The following is a 13,740-nucleotide window of genomic DNA, read 5'->3' as shown; positions in this document are numbered from 1 at the left end:
TGACTCCGTATATCTTTTTCTCACTTAACTCTATCCAATACAATGGGGTTTTACATTTACGACTATATAGAGCCTCATACGGTGCCATTCTAATACTGGACTGATAACTGTTATTGTAAGAAAATTCAATCAAAGGTAAGTATTTTTCCCAGTTACCTCCAAATTCAAGTATACAACATCGAAGCATGTCTTCTAAAATCTATATCACACGTTCAGATTGTCCATCTGTTTGAGGATGGAATACAGTATTAAAGTGTAAATGAGTGCCCAAAACTTCATGCAACTTCAAAATCGAGATGTAAATCGAGGATCTCTATCCGAAATAATGGAGATAGGCACTCTATGCAATCTGACAATCTCAGACACATAAAATTCAGCCAATCTATCCAATGAAAAATCCATACGTATAGGGATAAAGTGTGCTGACTTTGTTAAACAATTGACAATTACCTAGACAGTATCTTTCTTTTTTAGTGATAAAGGTAATCCCGTTACAAAATCCATGACAACTCTTTCTCATTTCCATTCTAGCATTGTAATTGGCTGCAATAATCCCAAATGTACTTTGTGTTCAGCCTTCACTATTGACATATCAAACACTTTGATATAAATTTAGAAATATCCCGTTTCATTCCCAGCCACCAGTACATCTTTTTTAAATTATTATACATTTTATTGCTACCAGGATGGATAGACATGTTACCATTATAAGCTTTATTCAAAATCTTCTGTATCAGTTCTGAACTTTTTGATACACATATTCTGTCTCTGAATAATAAACAACCATCGGTCCTGATCTAAAATTCTGAGTCAGGAATCGACTCACTTTGTATCCGTTTCACTTGCAACTTACCATAATTTTTCTAAGCTTCAGAGATCTGTTGCATAAACTTCAGTCTAACTTTTAACTCAGCTATGAGTGAACCATCATTAGATAAAGACAACTAGGTGTTCAATGCCCGTAAGGCAAACAAGGATTTCCAGCTCAAGGCATCTGCCACTACATTAGCTTTCCCCGGATGGTAATCAATAACGAGATCATAATCTTTCAATAATTCCAACCATCTACGTTGTCTCAAATTCAGTTCTTTCTATGTCATTAAATACTTTAGACTTTTGTGATCCATAAAGATGTGACAATTTGGACCAAAAAGATAATGCTGCCATATTTTTAATGCAGAAACAATAGCTATTAATTCAAGATCGTGTATCGAGTAATTTCTTTCATGCTATTTTAGCTGCCTAGATGCATATGCCACTACTTTTCCATCTTGCATCAATACACATCCTAAACCATTCAACAAGGCATCGCTGTAAACAATTCCTTACCTGATTCAGGTTGTAAGATACAGACGCTTCCGTCAATAAAGCTTTCAATCTATCAAAACTCTACTGGCATTTATCTGTCCACTCGAATTTCACCTCTTTTTGCAACAATCGAGTCATCGAAGAAGCTATCATTGAGAACCCTTTAACAGATCTCCTATAGTATCCTGCTAGTCCTAGAAAGCTTCTACTTTCTGAAATATTCTTCGGTGGCTTCCAGCTTACAATAGCTGAAATTTTGTTATGGTCTACCTGAATATCCTCTGCCGATGCAACATGTCCAAGGAAACTAACTTCTCGTAGCTAGAATTAACATTTACTAAACTTAGCATACAGTTGTTTCTCACGTAGATTTGGCAAAACAATTCTCAGATGTTCAGCATGCTTATTCACATCTCGAGAGTAAACAAAAATATCATCAATAAAAACCACGAACCTATCCAGGTATGGTCTAAAAATTCTATTCATTAAATCCATAAATACCGCTGGGGCATTTGTTAATCCGAATGGCATCACCAAAAACTCAAAATGCCCATATCTAGTTCTGAAAGCTGTCTTCGGTACATCTGAATCTTTTACTCATAGATGATAATAACCAAATCGTAAATAAATTTTCAAAAATAAAATGGCACCTCTTAATTGATCAAACAAGTCATCTATACGAGGCAACGGGTATTTATTCTTGACTGTGACTTTATTAAGTTGCCTGTAATCGATGCATAATCTCAATAATCCATCTTTCTTATTTACAGTTAATACTGTTGCACCCCATGGTGAAAAGCTGGGTCGGGGAAATCCTCTATCAATCAAATCTTGCAACTATATCTTTAACTATTTCAATTCAACAGGAGCCATTCTACAAGGTGCCATAGATATGGAAGTCATCCCTGGCACAGGGTCTATGGAAAATTCCACCTCTCTAGCTGGAGGTAAACCAGGTAGTTCTTCTGGAAATACCTCAGGAAACCCACAAACAACCGGTGCTGACTGGATTTTCAACTCTAGCATTTTGGTGTCCAGTACAATAGCAAGATAAGCCTCATACCCCTTTTTAATATATCTCTCTACTGATATTGCTGAAATCATGTTAGATAGTCCATCTAGTTTCTCAGATTCAACTCGGAGTAACTCACCATTCTGACACTTCAATACAATGTATTTACGCTTACAATTTACCACTACATCATGTTGGGTTAACCAATCTATTCCCAATATTACATCAAATTCATCAAAGGGTAACAACATCAAATTAGCCAGAAAACAAGCCCTCTATCATCAATGGGTAATTTTTACAAACTTTATCTACCATAATATACTGGCCCAAAGGGTTTGAAACTTTAACCACAAATTAAATGAATTCAACAATCATATTTTTATCAGATACAAATTTTGTGCATATATATAAGTGCGTGGAACCAGGATCAATCAAAGCAATAATATCAGTATCAAGTAGAAAGAATGTACCAGTGATAACATCTAGTGCCAAAGGCCCTTGCACGTATTGCATAGGTTCTTGCCAGAGCTCGAGCCTCAGATTTAGCTGTTAAATCCTTTGCAGTACTACGACTACCACTGACATTTCTAGAGTACCATGGTGGTCTACCCCTCAAGGACGGATTACTCAATTTCGGGTTCTGTTCAACGTCTTTATCAACCCTTTCCGGGCAATCTTTAAGATAATGGTCGAGAGAACCACACTGGAAGCAAGCCCCACTTCTCATCCGACACTCTCTGAAATGCATTTTATTATAGACATTACATTGTGGTTTGAGGTGTCCAACACTCCCAACACTGGTGGTTAAGGGAGACGAAGACCTCGGTTTGGTGCGTTTAAAGCTTCGTTCCTTTCCCGAATACTCCTTTGAGGTAGCAAAATGCTCATGATAATTCTTTGATTTCTTTGAAGCAGATGATTGTGCCTTGCTTGCAAATCTTTTACTTGAAACCCAAGCTTCCATTTTCGCTTGCTTCTTTTCTTTGCTTAATTCCTCAGCCTTGTATGCCTGTTCAGCCAACACTGTGAATTCTCTTAATTTAAGATTCCAATTAACAGCTTGATATCTTTGTTTAACCTTTCTTCAAATCATTTGCACATTTCGGCTTCATTCTGAACCCATTTACTAGCGTACTTGCTCAATTTAACAAATTCTCATTCATACTCGAACACTGTCATATTCCCCTATTTGAGCTCTAGAAATTCCTTCTTTTTCTGGTCTAAGAACCTCTGACTAATATACTTTTTTTTAAACTCTTTTTGGAAAAATTCTCATGTAATATTTTCCTTAGGTACCACAAAAGATATGGTTTTCAACCAATGATATGTTGTGTCTTTCAACAATGATATCGCAAATTTTAGACATTCAGCTAGTGTACATGATAACTCATGTAGAACCCGGATAGTATTTTCCAGCAAAAATTCGGCCTTCTCTAGATCATCATCGACAATAGCCCAAAATTCTTCAACCTCATGTTTTCTGATTTTGTCTACTGGAGCCTTACCAATTCTAACAAATCTAGGATCCTGTGGCATTTCATTATTTTTGAAACAGGTAGGGGAGGTCGTTGAATAGCGGGATTTGTTCTCATATATTCACTAAACCATTTATCCATCAATAAAAGGAAGACTGCTTTTGGTACCTCACTTCGGCCTTTAGATATGAGACTTCACTACCACTAGGTGCAGCTTGCTGCAGGGAAGCTTGAGCAGTGCTCTTAACTTCTTTAGTCTCAGCTCTAGCTTGGCTGGAAGACATTACTATGTGAAAACACATTTAAAAGTGGTCAGGAGATATCACATTATCATAATTTATAAAATGGCATGTATAGCTAGACTCGTACTTGCTATTGTAGTCCGAGAATCGGCTAAATTGTAGCTTTCATACCACTAAATGTAACACCCCTAACCCATATCTGTCATCAGAATAGGGTTTCAGAGTATTACAGAAACATTCAAAATATTTTTCAATTAATTTACATAAATTACTATTCATTATCCGAGATCATACATATCATCCCATATATGAACCCTCAAGGCCCAAAACGAGTGTTGGAATCAAATTGGGACTAAATTGAGAACTCAGGGAAATTTTCATGAAATTCCAAATTTTTTCCTAGGTGTAAGGCTCACACGCCCGTGTGGTCTAGGGACACGCCATGTGGTCAGGCCATGTACTACACACAACCGTGTCCCTAACCCTTGTAACTCTCTGACTTTTACAGCATGAAGAAATTGAAGTCACACGGCCAAGTCACATGCTTATGTGCTAGGCCGTGTGGCAAATTTTTATTTTCAAAATTTAGGTGCAGTTTTCACACGGCCGTGTAACACGCTCGTGTTCAAGACCGTGTCAACCACACGGCTAAGACACATGCCTGTGTCTTTGCTCGTGTGCCCAATTCTAAGCATTCTATTTTTTATTTTTAAAATGCAGGGGACATACGACCAGACACATGCCCATGGGACAGGCCGTGTGTGAGACACACGCCCGTGTGCCTGCCTGTGTGGACAAAAATAAGCCATTCCCTAGCCTCATTTGTCACCCAAATTTACCATGTTCTGCACTAAGACATACCCAATACAATCCAACCACTTCAAGCATCCATCTCAAGCAAATTTCATCATTTACAAGGCATACCACTACATGCGTACATGTTCAAAATTTTACCCTAGTTTAACCCATATGTTAAACTTACTAAAAACAACCATTTAATTAATATATATATATAAAGCTAGCATAGTAAGACATTATGTAAACTAAAAAATATATAAGATTTTTCTAATGTAATTTATCACTTTTTACTTAAATTCATTGTTAAAACTAAGTAATTGTTAAATAAATTAATGAAATATGTGAGAATATGAAATTAGGACATAGAAATTATTAAAATGTGATTTTATGCTTTATTATATAGTTTTCATGCATAAAATGGCTTATTTTATATTGATTTGAGAATATTATATTTTTAAGATATAAAATGGGCCATGCATGATTAAATTAAATAACAAAATATAAAATTATATTTAATAATTCATTTTAAAATATTTCATTATTAATTTGGGTTTTAATTAATTATTTAAATAGGTTAAGTTTTATTCTTTGGTCCTTTAACTTATTAATTTATTTTGGACAAGTCTAATTGTTTTGTTGGATTACAAAACAGTCCGAATTGAAGACCAAGTCGACCGAAATTTGGCTACACTTGGCTCTTCTTTTAAGCCACTTTTTGGTTTGATTACACAAGGTCCTTGCAGTGTTGAAGAAATTGGAGATTTGCCCGAAGATTTACAATTGACTGAGTCCTAGTCCTGAGAATCAAGTCAAAAGCTACTAAGCATAGCCGACCACCATTTGAGGAGATTTGAAGATGTTAACATCCACTATTTTTAGCAAACTACTCTCTTCTCTTCACCTATAAATAAGACCCCTTCATTTCCTAATCCATCATCCCTCATCATTCATCATTCTTTCTTCTCTCCAAATTCTCTTAGCCTTTTCCATTTCCCACACCTAGCATCATCTCTTCATAGAGATATTAGCAATTAAGCCTCTTAAGGAGCCCTTGGTCGGCCACCTTGGAGAGCCATCAGCAAAGGAGAAAAGTAAAGAAGCGAATGAGCTTAGTCAGTCAGAGTCTTGGGTGACAGCTACTTTGATTTGGGTTTAATCTTTCCTTTCTTTAATTTAATCTAAAAATGTTTGCAATGTGTTCTTTGTTCTTGTTTACAACAATGTTAGCTTAATTTTATTTAAGCTAGGATGATTGCTTTGATTAAATAATATTTATTTGATTCATGCTTATAATGTTTGTGCCTCAATCGATCATGTTTTCAATTAAAATCAAATCTGTATTTTGTTCATACATGATTGAAATGCACCTGAATTAGCTGAGCGATCCTAGCCAGACGACGACTAATGGATGCATAATTGAAATGTGCATGCTCAATTTAGCTCCTAACCTAATTAAAATGCAGGTTGCATAACAACTCTAACCAAGCTCTGTTATCTACATAGTTTTAAGATTTGTGTGATTAAACTGTTTCAAACCTAACACGTCACTGTTACCTCACACGAATACTAGGAAATCCTTAGTAAATAAGGATTAGTAAAATGTTTATTTACTAAGTAAAGGATTTCAAAAGGACCTAATATGGTTTCCAAACTCATGAAAGACCGAGTTTCCATAGAATGTTTTTCTGAATGTTATTAAGCATGTTGATAATAAGTTGAGTTTAGTTAAAGTAATTGTCCTAGTTTATTTATGTTATAATTGTTGTAAAAAGTGTTTAATTTTTTTAAAATCTATTTCATTCATATAGTTTTCATACTTAGGATAATTTACATTAGGGATCACTGTATTTTGTTTAATATATTCAATTTTAATCATCACTTCTCAACCATATTGCTTTTTATTTACCAAGTTGTTAGTATAATTTTACAATTAAGTGATTTAACACAAATACAATCCCTGTGGAGATGATAACTCGATACTTATTACTTGATAACAACTTTGTACACTTGCACAAACCTACGCGTTACAAGTTTTTAGCGTGGTTACTAGGAATTGTTAACTGTTGCCGTAATCATTTCTTTTTGTGAAATTATTTACTTCCAATTTGATTTATTTCTAAAATTACTAACTTATTCTTTTTAATTTTGTGATATCATTTCATGTGTTTATGAGCATAGATTAGATTATCGATTTACTCTTTGTAGACCCTTAAATTGAGCAAGCTTTCAGAAAAAGAAGACGTGAACGAACAGCTCAAAGACAAGTCGAGATGGACCTTAGAAATCAGAATCAAGACCAAGGTAATGAAGCCGATTATGTACGAAATCCCATCCTTATTACCGATGATAGGATCGATGCATCAGATAATATGCTGTGCCACTTTTCAATGAGTTAAATCCAGGAATTAAAAGGCCAGATATTGAGGCAACCCAATTTGAACTGAAACCAGTGATGTTTCAAATACTCCAAACGGTGGGCCAATTCAGTGGTATGCCCACAGAAGATCCACATCTCCACCAACAATTGTTTATAAAGGTGAGTGATTCATTCAAGATAGATAGTGTGACTGAAGACGCACTGAGGTTGAAGTTGTTTCTGTACTTGTTGTGATATCAAGCACAAGCATGGCTCAATTCATTGCCACTAAGGTCCATATCTACAGGGCAAGAATTAGTAGAGAGATTTTTGATTAAGTATTTTCCGCCTAGCAAAAATGCTAAGTTGAGGAATGAGATCACAACTTTCCAACAATTGGATGACGAGTCTTTGTATGAGGCTTGGGAGTGATTCAAGGAGTTACTTTGTAGGTGTCCTCATCATGGGATTCCTCATTGTATCCAGTTGGAGACATTCTCTAATGGTCTCAATACACATACAAGATTGATAGTAGATGCTTCTGCGAATGGTGCAATTTTATCTAAGTCTAATATTGAGGCTTATGAGATCATTGAGAGGATCACGAGTAATAACTATCAATGGCCAACAAATTGAATAGCTTCAGGAAGAAGTGTAGCTGGATTTCATGAAGTTGACGCCCTCACTTCGTTATCAGTTTAGGTATTGTCTATTTTCTCTATGTTAAAATAGTTTATTGTTAATAGTGTTAATAATTTTACAGTTCAGCCACCAAGTTCATTTGAAGTAGTTTCCTGTGTGTACTGTGGGGAAGGTCATTCTTTTGAGAATTGTCCCTCAAATCCTGAGTCAGTATACTATGTGGGGAACCAACATCAAAATAGGAGTGGACAAGGACCCTAGTCCAACTTCTACAATCCTTCATGGCGTAATCATCCTAGCTTTTCTTAGAGCAACCAAGGAAATGGACTGAAAATAACTTCTTGCAGCATAGACCCAACCAATCTCAAGGGTTTAATCAACAAGATCCCAAACCACCTCAAGCTAAGGCATCAAATAGCTTGGCAAGCTTGTTGAAAGCATACATGGCGATCCAAAGCCAAACAGCAACATTGAAAAATTTGGAAAACCAAATGAGTCAATTAGTTATGGAGCTTTGTAATAGACTGCAAAGAACCTTGTTGAGCGATACTGAGAATCCAAGAAATTTTGGTAAAGAACATATCAAGGCAGTGGCATTACAAAGTGGTAAAATTTTGGAACCCTGATTGATTGATGTCGGAGATAAGCCTGTTGAGAAGAATCAACCAGCTGTTGGAATTCCTACACCAAAGGAATTAGAATCTGCAAAGGCTGACAAGGTAAATCCTAACTTAGTTAATTCAGATACTTTAACATCTTTTTTGGATGCAGATTTACCTACTCAGAAGAGTTATCCGGTTTAACAGAAAGTTCTATCACTTCCATAACCGCAAAGATTGCAGCAACATAAGCAGAAACATGAGGTGCAATTCAAGAAGTTTTTAGATGTTCTGAAGCAGTTACACATCAATATTCTGTTGGTGGAGGCTTTAGAACAAATGCCAAATTATGTGAAGTTTATGAAGGATATACTATCCAAGAAGAAACGACTGAGTGACTTTGAGACTGTTGCCTTGACAAAGGAGTGCAGTGCATTCTTGAAGAACAAACTGCCACTGAAATTGAATGACCCATGTAACGCCCCAAATTTCATGTTTTGATTCTGATAAATTGTTACACAAGTGTGTATCTGCTTCAGTGGTTAAGTGTTCTGGATGTGTGTGAGAGGTCCCAAGTTTAAACTTTGACTTGGGCAAATTTTTGATATTTTTATTGATGAAGCTTTAACATTGGTTAAAAGGTTTAAGTGGAGATGTTTGTAAAATAATGTTGGAGGTCTGGAGTTCGAATCCCCGCACGAGCAAGGGACTTATTTTGTTGCTAGTGCCATGTAGGAATTTGAGTTTTAGTAAAATTCTGAGTAATGGGGTAGTGGAGTGAATCTAGGGTGGCTACTGTCAGACTTTCAGTTGTTGGGAAAAATCCTCTCTTCTCTCTCTCGTTTTTCTCTACTCTCCACTCTTAAATTTTTTAGTTTCCTCTTTCCCAAAAGAAAGTTCTTACTGCTGACTTTTTCTTTGGGTTTCCCTGTCTATTTTCATTTGTTTCGTTAACCATTCTGTTATTCTCGTTTGGGGATTTTGACGTTGTTAACTTTGGAGCGGTAGGTAAGGGGTTTCGTATGATTTTTGTTGTTGATTAAGTGAATGAATGAGCCTGTGACTCGGTTTGGTTGTAATTTTCATGTATAGGAACTCTTAAAGGACTATAGGATTTTGACTAGTGCTGTAGGACAGCAAATTTGATGATATTCATTTAAGGTAAGGGCTTTAACGGTTTTTAACAGATTTAGGTTCTGGAGTGCTTGAGGTTGTGGGATCATTGAAAACAAATCAGGTGTGTACCCGGTAACACAAAAAATGAGAATTGGCAAAAGTCGAAAAATAAAACTGTCAACGGCACACGGGTGTGTGCTCTCCCGTGTGTAGGCCGAGGCTCGGTTAAAGGTAGGGATTTTAAGAGATGTGACATTTCAATTTTAAAAATCTTAACATTTAACTTCGTCTTGGTTTTCTTGTAATACAACCTTTTTATTTAAGTGAACCTTTGGAACACCCCCAAACTTATTTTGAACTCATGCTCATACATTTTTCCTATTTGGAGACTGAGCAAACTTTTCTTCGCTCTTCCTTTGTTTTTTTTAAGCATGAGCACATACATGTTTTTGAAAATTTCCTTAAATGTTGATTACCAAGACAACTTTAGTTAAGATGGGTGCACAAAATTAGGATAACTTAAAAAGATGGTAATGTGGCTTATAATGTAGGTTCATTGCAATAAACAGGCCTTTAAACTCAAAATTACAGTTTCAAGGGTCTAATATCATAGGGTTGGCTTGAAAAGTCTCAAACGATCCAAAGAAATAGTGCTTATATCATTTTAGATTTTTATGTCCCCTAGGATTTCGCCTCAAGAAAGTTACTAAGTCAATTCTAAAGATATAAACCTTCATGCATTTCTAATCTCAAGAGAAACTAAGTTTTCATGGTGATCATTACTAAGGCTAAGATCATACAAGCATTCTATTCTTCATGATAACATACTTTCACTTAGATAAAATCATCATTCATATTTGCATACAAACTATCTCATTAACAAAAATATATCTCTAAACATTTATTTATTAGAACATACTTATGAATGAAATGATTGAAACATACTTGAAAATTTTAAAAATTTAAGCAATTTATTTGCCTTACCCCCTTTAAAAAGAAGCAATGTCCTCATTGCAAGAACAAAGAATGAATGAAAACTGAACACTAGGTAGGGTTGTAAAGAAAGGGAGGTGAGTCATTAAGACTGCTTAAATACCAAGTCTTTCCTAATAACCCAATCCTAGACATGTTCATTCCCATTACCACATCACTTAGTCTTTTTGTTTTTAAAGAAGTGTTAAGTTTATTAATGCTTGCTATGTTTTATTCTGCAGAAATTAAATCCTAATTACAAAAGAAATAAATTCCTAAAGACCTAAAAATAATTAAATAAATAACAAGATAAGTATCTCCCATTTTTATTTTTTGGACTCATTCCCCTTGTTTTTTTCTCCATATCCGCTCGCATAGTCAGTGTCTTTCGTCCATGTCTCAAAGATAGCATCTGGGAACTCAGGAAGAAAAGTATTAGAGATATTCTTAAAAGTATTTCGAATTGAGTCATATCTAATTTTTTCATATTTCCAGTAAGTTTGTTGTTGATTGTGCATGAACTTGCACATATCTATCAAAATTGACAACTTCGATTTCTTTGAAGGACTTATAGAAGTTGGCATAGGAGTTGTAGATTTCGGTTCAACACTTAGCCTGACTGGTTCTTCTTCTGGCTCAACCCTTGGTTCAGGGTTTTCAGATCCTTCAACTGGTTTAGGGTTGTTTGGTTGTTCAACTAAATTAGCTTTAGTCTCAGTTCCATCTGTTGCCTCCTCGATATCTGGCTCAGTTGGCTCTTTTTATTCACCTTGATTCAGCTTATGCACCCTCTCTACTAGTCTTTCAAGATCATAATTTGTAATGCATCCTTGAATATATCACCCCTTTAGATTTGCTTGTGTTTTAACAGAGGCCCTTAAGCAATGTGAAGTGATTAATGATGGGAAATAAGCACTTCCTGCCTTCTTTTTAGCACAATCATGAATCTTCTTGAGAATAATTTTCCCAACATTAATGGACTTTTCTATTAAGATTGCATATAACAAAAGCATCTGTTTCATCGAGATGGTGGAACTATGTGAGATAGGCATAAAACTGCAGCGAACGAAATAAAACCATGCCTTTGCTACTAGTTTTAGGTATTCCCTTTGCCAAGAATGGCTCCTATACTTTCTTATAATCCATTGGGATCTCAGATTTGTCACAACATCAAGCACTTATTGAAGAAAATACCAATTGATATTGTTCATCATAGGGTAGTACTTATTTTCTTCAACATCAGGTAAGTTAAACAAATCATTGATGGATTTAGAAGTAAGAGGTACCTTTTTTTTTCGAATGATAACTTCAGTAATATCTTGCGTAGTCAAACTAGCATAGAATTCTTGAACTAGTTTATCATCGGGGAGTAAACAAGCATCACAAAATCATTCCCACTTGAGAGCATTGATTTTCTTTCTAATCGGCATAGGAACAACCATCAAATCATTACTCTTCAAGTTAAAACCTTCTTCTAGCATCATAGATTGATGCTTGAAGATTGAATCAAATCTCTCTTTCACTTCTTCATCAATCAAAATTGGGTTTTCAGGAGTAGTATTTGAAGATCTAGTTCTTTTGTGAGACATGATATCTTTTCCCAAAAATTTTGACAAAATTTCTGCTCAAAGGGGGAAGGAGAAATCAGCAAGGTGGGTAGAACTTGCTAGGGCAGAAATCTTACGACGGCAATAATGGTGTGGTGGCAACGACGAAGTACGACAGTAACAGCGGTGTGTGGCAGAAACAATAGTGATGTACGGTAGTGATAGTGGTGTTTCAGCAATTTTTTTGCAGCAACAATAAGTAATTTCGATAAAAAGGGAAAAGAAACTAGGGTTTCTTTCGGGATTTGAGCCTGACGGCATAGAAGGGAGATTTAAGGATTTTTAGGGTGTAAGAAAATTCCTTTAACGGGTATGAAAATTAGTAGAATGGAGAGGGGTTTATATAAGGAAAAATTAGGGCAACATGTCATAAAAATTTAGGTACATTAGGGTTACTTGGGCGGCAAGCAATGAGAGTGGCGGCAAGGTATGGATTTTTCCCTCCTTTTTGCTGTCTTGGGCCTCAAACTCAAACTGTATCTACGAACTTACTAAAAAAAACTGATTAGTACTTGGGCCAAATTTAACCCCCTTTATTAACATAAAAATTTAAAATTTAAACAAAACAAATGTAACTTAAAAATTTTAAATCTTAATTAGAAAATTTCTTCTTAACAAATTACATTAAATTAATTCCCAAGAAAGGTTGGAGGGGTCACAGTGGTCCCACTTAAGTTCTAATCTCCTTAGATAAAATTAATTAAATGTACTAAGTTAAGAAAATAAGTTCTAATTATTTATTTATTTACAAAACGAGTTCATGAAAAATCAAGGGTCTGTTAACTTGAATAAGGATTTAACTCACTCAACTTCACCATCCCAATAGTGTTTGAGACATTGACCATTAACTTTAAACATACCTCTGTAATTATTGTATAATTCAATAGCTCTATAAGGATAAACTTGGTAAATGGTATAGGGTCCTTCCCATCGGGATTTAAGCTTCTTAAGAAATAACTTCAACCTTGAATTAAACAACAAAACCTTCTGACCTTCTTTAAAGTCGTGAAGTTGTATATGACTATCATGCCATCTCTTTGATCTTTCTTTACACATTTTGGTATTCTCATAGGAAAACAACCTCAGCTCTTCCAACTCATCAAGTTGTAACATCCTTCTCTCACCAGCTTGCTTAAGATTAAAGTTCAACTGCTTCAACGCCCAGTGAGCTTTATTCTCCAACTCTAATGGCAAATGACATGCCTTTCCAAAGACTAACCGATAAGGAGTCATTCCTAACAGTGTCTTAAATTTTGTTCAATAGGCCCATAATGCATCATCGAGCCTTTGAGACCAATCTTTCCTGCTAAGGCATACTACCCTTTCAAGAATACCTTTGATTTCACGATTCACTCTTTCAACTTGCCCATTAGACTAGGGGTGATAGGCAGTAGCAATCTTGTGCTTCACATCATATTTGTCAAGTGGCCACTTAAGCCACTTGTTCACAAAGTGAGAACCTTCATCACTAATAATAGTTCTTAGTGTCCCAAATTATGTAAACACATGCTTATGTAGGAATCGCATGACTACCTTAGCATCATTTGTAGGGTATGATTCAGCTTTAACCTACTTGGATACATAGTTCACAGCAACTAAGATGTATTTGTTCC

General features: G+C 35.4%; 1 non-coding gene across 1 annotated transcript; it reads right to left on the bottom strand.

Annotated features, from left to right (window-relative positions):
• Positions 1-7,554: 7,554 nt before the first annotated feature.
• Positions 7,555-7,661, bottom strand: LOC121231349 (small nucleolar RNA R71). The gene has a single exon (XR_005929409.1). It is a non-coding gene; the product is annotated as a small nucleolar RNA R71 (small nucleolar RNA).
• Between the last annotated feature and the right edge of the window lie 6,079 nt (positions 7,662-13,740).

Source organism: Gossypium hirsutum, chromosome A06 (genome assembly GCF_007990345.1).
Source record: "Gossypium hirsutum isolate 1008001.06 chromosome A06, Gossypium_hirsutum_v2.1, whole genome shotgun sequence".
Lineage (NCBI taxonomy): Eukaryota > Viridiplantae > Streptophyta > Magnoliopsida > Malvales > Malvaceae > Gossypium > Gossypium hirsutum.
This window is presented reverse-complemented; position numbering and strand designations above follow the sequence as displayed.